This window comes from Manis pentadactyla, chromosome 7 (assembly GCF_030020395.1).
Source record: "Manis pentadactyla isolate mManPen7 chromosome 7, mManPen7.hap1, whole genome shotgun sequence".
Taxonomy (NCBI): domain Eukaryota; kingdom Metazoa; phylum Chordata; class Mammalia; order Pholidota; family Manidae; genus Manis; species Manis pentadactyla.
Window position 1 is genome coordinate 139,429,411 of NC_080025.1, and position 15,471 is coordinate 139,444,881.

The window sequence follows — 15,471 nt, forward strand, 5'->3', positions numbered from 1 at the left end:
TGGTGTATAGAATGGGCAGCAGTGCCTCAACCCTGTCCTCCTCATCATCAGGTTTCTTTTTAGGGCTCTTTTCAGAAGCTTAGAAAACAACCATTAACACTAATGTTTGTGTTCTTGTTTTAATAATTCAAAGAGGCTACTAGGTCAGAGCAGTTAAAAACAAATTTCAAATGAAAGAAAACAAAAGAGCTCTTTTACAGAATCAATGAGACCATTTGGCTCAAAGGATATGGCAGTCCTGTGCTAATTGAGAAAATTTTTCTTTCTCAGTATGGGATTAGATTACTGTTTTAGCCTGGTTGAAGCACCATAACAAAATACCATAGACTGATGGTTTAAATGATAGAAATTTAATTTCTCACCATTCTGGAGTCTTGAAAGTCCAAGATCAACACGCAGGGCAATTTGGTTTCTGAGGAGAGCTCTCTTTCAGCATGTACACAGGCACCTTCTGGCTATGTCCTCACTTGGCAAAGAGAGAGGGAGCTCTCGGTTGTCTTTTCTTCTAAGGACATTAACCCTAGTGGACTAGGGTTCCACCTTTATGCCCTCACAGAACTTGAATAACTTCCTTACTCCATATACAGTCACATTAGGGGTTAGGCTTCAACATGTAAATTTGGGGTGGTGGTGGCACAATTTAGATTCCAGCAACTATGCCTGAAAATGGTTAATGAGAGTTTTAAGTAGATGTGCTCACTTTAGTACTACTTGATTACATTAAAGGACCAGGACACAAAGAGCTCACATTGGCAAGAATATGGAAAAGAAGGTCTGACTGCAGGATCCCGACCCTGCTTTCCAGTGACACTGGAGGCCTCTCTCACTCTCCCTGTTTAGATATAATGGGTGTCGTTGTCCCCTGGCTGTGGCCTTCTCAGGAGGCTCAAGTCTGCTGGGTTCACACGTAAGCAGGCATTGGGTGGAAGGGAGAATGATTCATGAGAAAAGATTTCTTCCTATAGTAAGAGGTAGCTCTTTCCCCAAGGGAAAATGGTTGGAAATTCAAACAGAAAGATTAAAGGAGCCACTTGGGAAATGATATGCCATCCTGAGGATGGAGAGGTGGGCAATTTGAATCACAGCTTTGGGTTTTATACTTTTAGGTGCTTTTATTTTAGAATTGCAAGGGGAAGTCCAATTTATCTAGAATGTCAATGTTAATCTTTTCCTTCCTATTGTAATTCACTTTTGAAATAGTTTTAACTTTTTAGTAGAACAACTCACATTCACTCAAAGCTGCTATTCTGTCAGGATACAATGTTATGGCCATATTAACTGTTACAATATTTAAATTATTCTTTACTTCTTATTATGCTGTCCTGAGATCCCTTAAATGTTCCTACGCCTATCAAGCCAGCCACTCTAGACTTACCCCTAGGACCTCTGACCTCCTTAGGATCCAGCGAGTAAATGGCTAACTGCTGGCATCTCAGGGAGCCCCTAGGACCTTACTCCAGCAAAAAATACTCTTATCCTTTCTTAGGGATTCATGCTCCTGCAACGCCTATTGTTAAATATTGTGAATATTACTTTGTCTTGTACATAGACATACTGACGTACTAATGTTGGGGATTCTAAAGGAACACAAAGGCAAGCAGAAAGAGAACATGCTTCATATCCATTTTCAAGGTCCTCTGGGTACAGGCACTACATTATTAAATAGGCTGCTACTGTTAGGCCATGTTACCTCTACTTCAGCGGACAGGCACAATGCAGGTGGGAGCTGAGACAAAGACCTGCAAGCTAAACAACACTCCAGAGAGGACAGATTAAACGATACTGGAGAGAGACACAGGCACCCAAATATCTGTGAGGATAGTTTGTCCTTATGAGTCAACAACGAGGTGGATAGGGAAGTGAATGGACTTATGGTTCTGCTTTCCTAAGGCTCTATTTTCCAGTATCCAAATTTTCAACATAATAGACAAAGAACTGCTTGCTGAGGTTCTAATAGGCTTCACCCATGGAAAGCACCATGGAGAAGCTGCCCAAGAGTTATCACTGGACATTAGAATGACTAGGATTTAAACATATATTGATTAAAGTAGTAATTAAGACTTAATGGATATAAATAAGTTGCCCAGAACACTGTGGTGATCAGAAGCTATTTCATTGCTTTGAACTACAAAAAAATTACTCACTGTTTTAATTATATCTTTCTCTATTTTTTTTTATTTGAAGTATTCATATCAAAAAATCAAATAACAGTATATCTGAAAGAGTTCACTCATTCAAACCCCCTTGTCTTAGAGAAAAAGAAACAAAAGTCAAGGTGCTTTATAAGCCTAAAAATAGGTGAAGGGGATAAAGAGTCACAAACATCCCATTGTAAAATAAATTAGTCAAAGGGATGAAAGTACAGTATTAGGAATATAGTCAATATTATGTCTTTGTATGTTGGCAGATGGTAACTCTAGTTATCAGGATGATGATTTAATAATGTAGATAACTGTCAAATCACTATTTGTACACCCAACACCAATACAATATTGTATATCAATCATATTTCAGAAACTAAAAAGACAAAAAAAAGCCATATTTTCCAAAACTAGATCTGGTATTATTTCTACACTATGCCAAGAGTAACACATAGCTATTTCTGTAACTATATTCTATTTCTACATTTTATTTAGGAAGCCATCAACAAAATAAAAAGGCAACCTACTATATGTCTGGGAGAATATATTTGCAAATGATATAAACAGTGAGGGTCTACCATCCAAAATATATAAAGAACTTACACAATTCACTACCAAAGAAAATAAATAACCTAATTAGAAATTGGACAGAGGATGTGATTAGACATTTTTCAAAGACATACAGATGGCCAAAAGGCATATGAAAAGATGCTACACATCCCTAATCATTAGGGAAATGAAAGTCAGAACCACAGTGGGATACTGCCTTACACCAATCAGAATGGCTACTATCCAAAAGACAAGAAATAACAAGTGTTGGTGAGAACATGGAGAAAGGTAAGAATGTAGATTGGTGGAGCCACTATGGAAAGCAGTATGCAGGTCCCTCAAAAAACTAAAAGTTAGAAATACCAATTGACCCAGTAATTCCACTTCTAGGAATTGACCCAAAGAAAACAAAATCACTGATTTGAAAGGATAAATGCAACCCTATGCTTATTGCTTCATTATTTACAATTTCCAAGAGATGGAAGCAACTGAAGTGCTCATCAACAGATGAATGGATAAAGAAGAGGTGGTACATATACACAATGGAATATTATTTGGCCATAAAAAGGAAAGAAATCTTGCTATTTGCAACAACATGGAAAGACCTAGAGGGTATTATTCTAAGTGATATAGGTCAGATGGAGAAAGACAAATACCATATGACTTTTATTTATATGTGGAATCTAAGAAAACAAAGTAACAAAATAGCAATAGACTCACAGACATGGTAAAGCAACTAGTGGTTGCCATGGCAGAATGAGTGGGGGGGTGGGTGACATAGGTGAAGATATCAAAATCCCAGTTATAATATAAATTAGTTATGGGGATGAAAGTACAGCATAGGGAATATTGTCAATAATATTGTAACATCTTTGTAAGTTGACAGATAGTAACTACACTAGTTGGGGTGAGCAATTAATAATGTAGATAACTGTCAAATCACTATGGTGTATGCCTGAAACCAATATGATACAATATATCCACTATACTTCAATAAAAGAAAAAGTAACAGACTATGTGCATTACTGTTACATTTTGCAAGGTCAGGAACACCATTCACAATGGTACATGAAGAAGGTGGATTTATAATTGATTTATTAAAGAGATATGCTGAGCCCTATTATATGCTGGGTACTGTGATAGGAAGCATGCATGTGTGCCTTGGTGTTTCATGGAATAGAGTATAAGGCAGGTGGCAGGGTAGATGGTATCTGAGATGGGACTGGAAGCCACATTGCTGTGTTTAATAGTTCATGTTCCAGCAACTGAGCAAGGGGGACCTGTTCAGCAGCTCACCCAGGCTCACTCAGTCTGCTAGAACATGAAGCTCTTGTCTCATAACTATGGATGACATTGCTACCCCAGGATTCTCTTCTCCTGTGGATCTTTATCTATTGGCACCATTTCCCAAGGATCTGGGAATACACTGGTGAAGGAAACGGATGAGGTTCTTGACTTTATGGAATTTACATGAAGTGTTACAGGGAAAACGTATTACAGGGAGCATCTAGCAGGCAATTCAACAAATAATTATTTAATTACTGCTGGAGTTATTTTATAAAACACAGGGAAAAATAAAGTTTTTGCTCTCTTCAAAGTCATATGAAATATAGAAGTGAGTAACTTCTACTCTAATTTCCAAAAGAAGAATAATAGTAGTGTTCACTTAACAATGTCAGACACCTCATGTAAATTCTCTTGAACCCTTCTGGCAATTGAGAAAAGTAGATATGTCTCCCTCTTACAGGTGAGTAAACAGACGTTCACAGTCTAACTTTTCTCAGTGCCTTACAGTCAATAATGCCAGTGATTGGGATTTGATTTGAACACAGGCCTCTCCAACAGCTAAGTGTGGGCTTGCCAGGATCACATTGCTTCAGGGGGTGGGACACATGCAGTGAAAGAAATGTTGGGAGCACATTCTCTCATCCTTAAATATAAGGTATCTTTGAGCTGTGAATTTCAAGGTAATTTTAAGCTCAATACCTATGTATTAATTGACTTTTAAATTAGAAAAAGGTTCCCTTTCTTTGTTTAATGCCCAACACATTTTGATAGGCTGAGTGCAATGCAGGTGGGAGTCATTATGGAAAAAAAGTGGCAATTCCATTTGTTCATTTACTAATTACAAGGCCTTTTTTGTGTCATCAAAAGCCAGAATTTCATGCGTTGTACTTTTAAAATAACACTTCTTCCAACCAACTGAATTGCTTTTCTCTTTTTCAAGCACACCCACCTTCGTAACAGGAACACGGTTTTTAGACATTGTTTTTGCATGAGTATCCGTTGGCCTCAGAATTTCTAACTGCAAGTGAAAGCTAAACCCACTAATTGTTGCATAAACCACCTACTATTCAACTGTATAGAAAAAAAGGTGCAATTTTATAGTTAATTATATAATAACACTCCCTAAACTATGATCACAAAGCAACATAGGGAAGCTATTTTTCCCAAAGCAAAGGAAATAAATTCAAAGCTAACAGGCTATTAACACAAGCAGTGAATTGTCTTTTTTTTTATTGTGTTAAAATATACATAACATTTACTGTTTTAGCCATTTTTAAGTGTGCAATCAGTGGCATTCAGTAATTCACGATCTTACAGAACCACCACCTCCACCACTGTTTCCAGAACTTTCCATAATCCCAAACTGAAACTCTGTAGCTATTAAAAAATAACTCCGCATTCTCCAGTTCTAAGCCACTGGCACCCACCATTCTACTTTCTAGCTCTAGGAATTTCACTACCCTTGGTACCTCCTTTATGGGGATTCATACAAGATCTGTCCTTTTCTGTCTGGCACAAACAAGAACATAAAATAGTTCATTAGTATTTGTTTCCTGTTTACTACTTGTTTAAGTAACGATATTTTGACTCTGTTGGGTTAAATAAAAGACATTATTAAAATTAATTTTTACCTGTTTCTGTTTCCATTTACTTTTTTGATGTGGCTCCTAGAAAATTTAAACTACATATATGACTTATGCTATGGTTTTCTTGGACAGCACTGGTGAGAATCAGTTCTTAGAAAAATTATCCTTGGATGTTTTTTACTAATTAACTCATTCTAATGTATTATATTCAGTTTAACAGGAGACGAGAAGACTTATCCAAAGGAATTACTTTCCAACTGCAAAACATCAGGCAGACAAGAGTGACCCACATTTTGAATGTCAGAGCATCCTTCTCTGCAAATTTTACAATGTAAGAGACTGCAGCTTTTTCCCTAATTATAAGGCTGTTATGATAATATTTTTATCTTAAAAATGAACAATAACTAATAGGAATGCATAAGCCTTCCACTGTCATAATTCCCCCCTCTGCTTGCATTACCCCCTTCATCTGGAACTTTCTGTTCACAGGGACCCACTTAAATTATAGGAAAATATTTCTTAAGTTCCTCTTAGGCATTTGTTTAAAAGGTCTCAAGGAAGAATATACCACATGTACACTAACTGACTCTCCTGTTTTGGTTGATTAGCCTCTCAGAAAAATAATCCCAGTCCGTCAACGAGCAAAAGGAAACACTTCATCCATGGATTCAAATCGACACCATTGTAACAGTCAGGAATCTTGCTGCCTTTCCTCCGTCCACGTAAGGGTTTTTCTGCCTCTAGTACTGAAGTTCCAGGGGTAAACAAGGTCAGGCCTCCAAGCTATGGCAGTGAAAGAAACTGTAAGTCATAATTACTTAGGTAGGCGGAATATTACATATACTTTGTTTCTACTTCAGCTATTTTAATACAGAATCTTATTATACTGAGGTGTTATGGTTTTACTTCATCAGATACTACCTGAATATGTCCTTTTCATTTTCTTAAATTGAGTCCCAAAGAACCCTTCCTGTTACCAGTGACCATGTCTGGGTTGTTTTTTTTAACCTGAAAGATAAGCTATTAAAAAAAGCTTTCGTAAGGCAGTATAGCACAGAGAAGACAAGTAGTGACTCTATAGCATCTTACTACCCTGATGGACAGTGACTATAATGGGGTGTGTGGTGGGGACTTGATAATAGGGGGAGTCTAGTAACCATAATATTGCTCATGCAATTGTACATGATTTATAGATAATATGTACATTTTACAGATTGTTTAGGCATCTGTTTTCAATATAAAGTTTCATAGACATGCAGATTTCAGAATCACTGTCCAGAATATAAGACACTTAAGTGCTTACATTGAAACTTTCCACATTTATAATGATGATGGTCTGAGTGGTAAGTTTTCTCCTGTGGACAAATGGAGGGAATATAGACCTAGGTCGCTGATTCTATTTAAAGAAAATTCTATTTTGAAAAAGTCAATGTAAGTTTGGGAAAAGTGTGGGTTTAATGGCAGAGTAGGCAAGGAGAAAGCAGAGAGGGAGACGGGTGGGTGGGAGGCAGGTACTGAGGGGTGACAGGGAAGAAGGGGAAGGGGTGGCGAGTTGTGGAAGGTAAAACATAAGAAATCAGAGGGCAAGGGCAGAGATTGGGAAAGGACTAGAATGTGGAGAAAAGGGAAAAAGGAGGAACAGAGGGAAAGTGAGAAATTGGGAGAGACAATACAGGAGAACCAGCTTCCAATGGTTTATGCCTGTTCTCTAAAGCCCAGGATTTCATTTAAAAAAAGGACTCGAAAAGGTGAAGTAATAACAATATCATATAGGCATTTATTATTTCAATGTTGTTGCCAAAACACCTCCAGGCTTTTCCAGTTATTAAATGGTTAATACTTCTTCCTTTTTCTGATGTATTTGCAATAGCTATGAGTTGTCTCACATCACGTAAATAATGTCACTTTTTTGTTTCATTTTTGCTTTCATTACAAAAAGCCCCAAATGTTCCATTCTCATTCACCACCAGAAAAACAAAAAACCAGCAAGAAGTGTAACATCAGTTGTTTTAGAGGGGATCTTTTCTCTTTGGGAGTTTTCAAGAATTCCTGAATCTTTAAAGAAGATGGTCATTTTCCTAAGTCCCCGGGGTAAGGCCGAGCTGTGGTCTTTTGGGCTGTGGCTGCCACCACGGCTGAGGTTGCCTTCCGCCCCACTGTGACCCGGGAGCGAGCAGGCTGCCCGCAGCCACTCTACCACTGCTCTCAGTGCCCTTGCCCAGCGGCACCCAGCAGATGGCTGATTCTGTCTACCAAGCACGGCCCGCGGCAGCCCCAGCCCTTACTGGCCTCCCGCCACCCCTGGGAAGCACTTCTGGCTCCAAAGTGCTGCACGGCAGCAAGTGCCAGCCTCCACCCTCTGCGTCCCTGTAACTCTTCTTCAGACACCAGGGATCCACCTGGTCCAGCTGCCTTTATCTTATCGTGTTCCTTTCCTCCAATAAAATGAAACAAACCCCAGCATTTCATACACACTTCTCTTCTTGAGGGATTATCAGCTAGGGTCTGATTTCCTAAGAAGCCAGGCTGAGACCCCAGGAACACAAAAGAGGCTGTTCACCCTTCTCAGAGGTCAAGAGGGATGAATACTGGGGGACAGAAGGTCTTGTGCTCTCCTGGGGGAAAGGAGGACACTTTCTTCCAATCCAAACGGATCCTAAAGCACTGGAAATACAAAGCAATTATTTCATACGTTACCCTTCTTTTGTATTTTTTTGCTCAATGTACAAAATATTTTATATAAGTTCTATCTAATGCTAAAAATCCTGCAGAGATTCAGAGAGGTAAAATAGCCTGTTGAAGATCATACCAGTACTAAATAACAGTCTGGATTCAAGCTCAGATCTGACCTCAAAGCCTGTATCAGTTGTACAACATCATACGTTAAGCTACACTTAAGCCAGGTGAAATCCGGTAAACTCCACTCATTTTAAAGCCAATCTTCCAAAGAAGAATGTTAAAACAATAGGGAATTATAGGCATATAAACAAGAAGTCAACTTCACCTTTGATGTAAATTTATAAAAGATCAAAGCCATTTCTTCTTTTATCAGTTGAAAATCTCTGAGTAATCTATTTGTAGATAAAATAACAGATAACACCTCAAACACCAAAAAAGAGATGACAGGTTATGTGAAAGTAACATCTAAAATAATAAAATAAATGGTACAATAACAAACACCTGAATAAACAAGCAGAATTTGAAACAAACAAAAAGAAATAAAGAAAAAAGTAAATATAAAGAAAATAGATTTTATGTGATCAGGTCCATGGAAATAAATACATTTGAATGTTTGATGTAGCTTATTTTTGTTTATTATAAGGAAAAAAGGTATTTTAGTTTTTTTCTGGGCTCTCAGAAGCTTCACTGGAAGCCATTTATTAGTGGGGTTCTGACAAAAATTGAAATAGAATGACAGTATTAATACACTGCCATAAATTTAACATCTCACTGTCACAAAGATCCTCTATAGTTTCTCTGCCAACCCACTTGCCCGATCCCCCTGTACCTACCATTTTTGTAATAATAAATTGAATAATAAATTGCCTAATAATCCTATAAAGTAAGTAGCAGAAGACTTTAGAGAATTGACTTTCTCACATCCACAAGTCATTGGATGAAAGAGTGGGAAACAAAGGTGGGGAATAGAGGTAAAGGGCAATTTGATAATTACTATTTTGTAACTGAAATCAGTTAATGAAAGAAATTTCCAAAAGCTTCATACTGAAATATAAAGATGTGTGGATAGCTGCATTATATAAATATTCCTTAAACTTAAGCCTATGTGTCTGATAGATATTAAAGGCATTTTCCAGCTGCCCTGCCCTTGAGTTTTTCTTTGGCTTTAGTGTTTTCTATTATTGTCTTTGTCCCCAAAGGGGGAGCTGAGAAACAGTGATATACAGTTGTTACATCCATCTGAATACAGTTCTGACACCTCTAGGAAACCAGAACATGAAACTGAATTTTTAACTTAGTTAGAAACACCCACTAGAATGGGCAGGATCAAAGAGTCAGATGACAAGTGTTTAACTTAGAAACACCCACTAGAATGGGCAAAATCAAAAAGTCAGATGAGGGTGTGAAGAAACTGGAACCCTCATACATGGCTGGCAGAAACATAAAATAGTGCAGCCACTTTGGAAAATCAGGCAGCATCTCAAATAACTAAACAATTATATTGAAATTCCATTCCCAGATATATAGCCAAGAAAAATAAAAGCATATGTCCACATAAAACCTTGGATATAAATGTTTATCACAGCATTGTTCAAAAGGTGGAAACAATCCAAATGTCCATCAGTGGATCACTGAATAAGAGAAACGTGGTCTATCCATACAATCTAATAGTACTCAGCCATGAAAAGGAAAGAAGTGCTGATACACCCTACAACTTGGATGGACCTTGAAGATGCTGTGCTAAGTAAAAGAAGCCAGACATAGAAGTTATATGATTCCATTCATACAACGGTCCTGATAGAGATAAACCATAGACATAGGAAGTAGATTAATTGTTGCTTAGGGTTTGGGGGAAGGGGTTGGTAGCGGTGATAGCTAAAGGTTTCGGGGTTTCTTCTTGAGGTGATGAAAATGTTCTAAAATAGACTGTGAGGGTCATGTATACCTGTGAATATACTGAAGAATCTTTGAATGGTACACTTTAAATGAGCGCATTGCATGGAATGTGAATTATACCTCAATACAGCTGTTTGAATAAAACAACTGGAGGATGTATACTCTCCCTGCTGCACAGCCTTGATGTGATACATGTGGTAGAAAGGTCCAGTGTCAAGAACACAGACTTGAAGTCAATGAACTGGCAAGTGGCTTGGCAGTCACTGGACCTTGTGGAGCCTCAGTTTCTTCATTTGTAAATTTATAAAACAGAGTAATAACACTTCCCTGATGGGGTATCTGGGAAGGTTCTAGATAATGTGTATTAGGTACTTGGCCAGTAGTAGGTGTACAATAGTGTAATTTATCATTGCCTATCCTATTCTAAATCAAAGAAGAAGAAATATTTACATTTACAGACTTTACTGTTCAATGAGAAGGTCTACTGTCCCAGAAAAATATTTGAAAGTTTCGTGGAGAAGTTTATTCTATCCCCAGCCCTTGTCCTGGCAAAACAAATGTATTCTGTGTCAACAAAACAAAGGATTTCACTTTTCCCTCATGATCCACCACTGCCATGGATTTGATGTTCTGTTTCACAGAAGGTAAATTTGGACCAGATTTTTCAAGCGGCGGGAGGATATCTGTCAGGGGTGTGGTTTCCTGTGTAAAGACAACTTGCATTGCTCACAGTACTGAAAGTGGGCAGATATCCTAACTATACAAAAATAGGGGAAGGTTGATAATAAACTCTTGTACCAAGATTATGCAGTCATTTTATAGAAATGTTTGTAGAATTTTGTAGAAAGATAGAAAAATGAACAACAAAATGTTGAGAGAAAAAATAGAATACATATAAATAAGAATACACATAAAGAAATACACAAAATAAAAAGAATACACTTAAATCCACATGTAACAAATGCTCTACTACAGCTTTCTAAAAAGTATATGTTGGTAGATAAAAAAAGAAGGTTGGGAAGGAACAAAACATCAAATAATTGTGGCTTTATTATGTTGGTAAGACTATGGATGCTTTTTATTTTAAATAATTTATATGGTTTTAAAGTTGGCTTAATAGCATACAGAAGCTGTAATAGGCTAAAAATACCTACTGCTGCTTGTCCTCTATTTTATGGACTCTGTTAAGAGAGAGAAAACAAAAGTTAATTATAAAGGAAGGTGGACAGTATTGACGAAACTCCTTGGCTCTTAGGAGCTTTCTTAAGGGTAATAGGTTATCCTCGCTGACATACTGAAAGGACATTTTTAAGGTTGATGAACGATGTCTGCATCTGCTAATTAGCCGTGTCCCCATAAGCAAGCCATTTAACCTCTAAGGATCTCAGTTCCCTCATTTGTAAAATAAGAGAGATGTACTTTGATAGAAGGAGATGTGGAAGTTGGTGGCTTGAGCAGAGAGCAGCCATCCTAATTTCTCAGGGGAAACGTGTGTCTGACACGACTCTGTGATCTCCCTTGCATACTGATGAGACTCAGAGCTCTGGGACCAGGGCCACATTGAGAGACGAGGGGACACTGCCTGCTATTTTTTTCCCCACTCTTTAAAGACTTCTGCTTCTTGACCTCTACAGTGGGGATACTCCTAAGAAAGAGAAAAGTAAACTATTGTAAAGGAATGTGAACAGTAGAACCTCACAAAAAATATCATAAGGAAATAATTCTGACATGATATTGTATATAATTTTTCTTGTAATAAAAAAACTTACTAAGTATATTTACCTAAATATGATGTTGTAGAATTAGGCAGATTCTCTTTGTACTGGCAATGTACAGTTTAAGGCATCAGTGAAGCACACTGATTTAAAGAGCAGGAAGACCAATGGGCAGCATCAGATAGGCATCCGTATCAAATCAACATGCGGATACGTCAGCGACAGGAGAAAATGCAAAGGGTTCTGATGGGATTGGTAGGGAGGAGGGCTCTTGTGCATAACAAGCTAGGCAGCCATGGATTATGAGAGGGATATTGAAAGGCTACTCTTTTATAATCCCCTGATAATATTTGTTGTTAAAATATTGAAGAGTTTATACACACACACACACACACACACACACGCACACATGCACACACACACACACACACACACATATATTGCTCTAGAAAGCTTATTAAACTTATTATTGGTCACTAATATACTTAACTCCAAATAATCTACCAAATGACCTAGCCTGCCCAAACACAGAAGTATGCTTAAACTCTCTGCTTAGAGGATGGTGGGACTTAACTAAACAGAGATGTTGAGAAAGGATGAAGAGACATACTTCACTTTCAGAGCAAAATAAGGGAGGGAGGTTCCTAATGGGATACAGAAACTTTAGCCTTAGCAGGACATCACAAAAACACAGGAACCATTTTTTGCACATGATCAGGGATGTTTTGACATCTCCTGGACCCTAGGTGTGAAAGTGGCCATTTAAGACCTGCATCTCTTCTGAGATGAGATGACACTTTCGGTTGTGGGTGGGAAGGAAAATGAAGTGGTCCTATTACTACTACCTCTGAGCTTGGGCCCACCAACTGGGAAATAAGTAGGCATCACTCTGTAGTCTATGTCTCAGAGTTAATTGGGAAGATGAAACAGGACTGTGCATTTTAATTTACAAGTTTACACTGCGGCTCTTCCGTCTGCGCCGACCTTCCTGTGGGCGGGGCCACGTCATATAAACTCCACAACTGCAGAACTAAGCTGGTATGGGATTCCTGGCTTCTGGCATCAGCCTGTCAAAACTGTATGTGTGCTAGGCTGCAGATTCAGAAGCAGAAAAGTAAAATCTTTGCTCTCTTGCCACGGCATTCCCGTGAGCCTCTACCAGAATCCCTCAGCCAATTGTCCTGTTTTTTACTTATTTCCAACCCACAGGCTGCTGGCCCTGTTAGTACTTAGCATTTTGGGTCTGTTATGCCATGCTAGCTGGCCCGCCCTTCCTTAGAAGGATTGCTTAGGACGTTTATACAGGCTGATTAATTCTTTCCACGCCCCCCATCTCTAGTTTCCTGTCTAAAATGACTTTACAAGTACCTACGGCCTGTCATCAATCCTGAACAGTGGCACTACGGGGCAGTAAGGAGGCTTGTGTCCCTTCTAACATGAGAACCCTCTACCAAGTTTCCTTTAATAGATAAAGTATGTTTTTTTTAAAAAAAATCTTAAAATTTTGTAAATTCGTAGGATAAACACATACTTAGGTTATGTTCAGCCACTGAAAATGTGGCTTTATAAAACATCAACAAGACTTGGTATTTTAAGAGAAACCTTTGGTGAGAGATTCTAACATCATTTCTCATGCTGAGGGAAAAGGCTATTTTTCATAGTTAATATATAATTCTAGTCAAGTAGTGATGAAATAATAGCCATTTTGATTGAATTTTTAATGTCACTTTTTTCACTGCTTAGAAACACCATCAGCATGAGGGGAGACAGGCAAGACATAACACCAGTGAAAGAATGACAGCTGTTTAAATTAAACTGAAAGAAAACTATGAAAGAAAACATAGAAGATGATTTAAATAAATTAGTACTGTTATCCTTGGCAATCACTAGTTTCACAAAACCTTTCAAAATTTAAAATAAAAACCTTTGCTTCATTCTCCATCTCTTCATAACAAATTCATAATAGTATGGAAAGTTCCTGTATTGTCAAAATATGGCATACAGCAGTACCCTAAAACAGAGGATGTGGGGCCCATGGACACAAACACAGGAAAGGGACCAGGTTCATGGCCAGACTGTCCAGCAGTCACCTTTGGGGTGGTCGTATAAGGCGCCCATGTTTGTCAACTACCCTGGCATGATCTTCCAAGGAAATATTAACATGTCTGCCTCCTCAAACAGAGGGTTACGTTCCTTGAGATCAGTGACCATGTCATACTCATCTCTGTATTTTGCACATGTCCTGTATCTCATTCCAAATCTTCTCCAAGCCCAGCACCTAGCACAGTACCTGGCATAGTCTATGCACATAATAAATGTTTAGGGTAACTAAGTGATATGAAATAGACTACTTCTTGGATGCTTCCCCAGAACCTAGACATTTTTTCTCCTCTGCTAACAGCACCCCACATTCTCCGGCCATGTGAGTTATGAGAGATGAAACCCAGTATCAACACCTAAGTTAGAACCTCATGGGCTTAAGAAAATCAACACACTCCACCCTTCAGTCACAGCGGTTGGTTAAGACATCTGTCTCAGGACTGGCCAAAAAGGCCCAATGAAACTCAAAGCCTGGACTTTGAACTCTCTAAGCAGCAGACTTTCTTAACCTTTAAATCTGAAAGTGTGTAGCTCAGTGAGATGTGGAAACTACTTTTGGGTTTTAAAATGAGAGCCTGTCAAAAATGGAGCCTATATTAAGAAGGCAGAACAAAGAAACTGAAAGAAATTGGGTCTGGATCACAGTTTTTAAGTGATTGACACTTGTCTGTAGCCTAATTACCGTGGACTTCTCAATTAAGGCAACAAATTATCTTTGTGGTTTAAGCCTGTGTGTGTGAGCGTGTGTGGTAATTTTCAGTCAGAATGGCTTGTCTACACTATAGATCCTTTAGAAAGAGCAGAAGGCTTCTGTAGAGGCCACCACCTCATGCTGGCAGATACCCTCACCCTCGCTGCTCCTGGCTCCTCAGTGTGCCTGGGACTGGTGGCCCCACAAGGAAGCTCTGCTAGGCCCCTGCTGTTCTCTAGAACCTGGGCTTGGATTCTCCCCAGAATGTCATGTGTGGAGCCAAATTTCAACCATTTTCAAAAAACTTCTCCCCCTCGAGATGGACTGATAACATGGCTCCTCATCTTGCTGAGTCTTTTCTAATAAATGGGTCCCAGCTCTTTGCTTTCTCTGGCTAAATGCTGAAAACTCTGCACATGATTACTGAATATTTATCAGTTTCTCAGTTATTGACTTACCCAAAGTCCATCCATATACACGTATAAAATTTACCTCTTGTGCACTGCAGACCTGAAAAAAAAAAAGAAGTACGTTGCGTTTACTTTACATTAACAAATTTCAGTAATTTAATAATTTCATCTTACAGACAAAGCTATGACTGCTGCACAGCACTCTCCAGAATGGCACATACTTGAGTAATGCTGTTTATGGAAGAAGTAATTATATTTTAGGTAAGCCCTATTAAAGCTATCACAGCCCCACTCTGTACTTATATATCAGCTGATTGCTAATAATAGCAAAACTGAATAGAAGATTTAATCACTCTTCTAAGAGTTACATGAATGAATCCAATGAGATACATCAAATAACTTAACTTATAAGTTGTT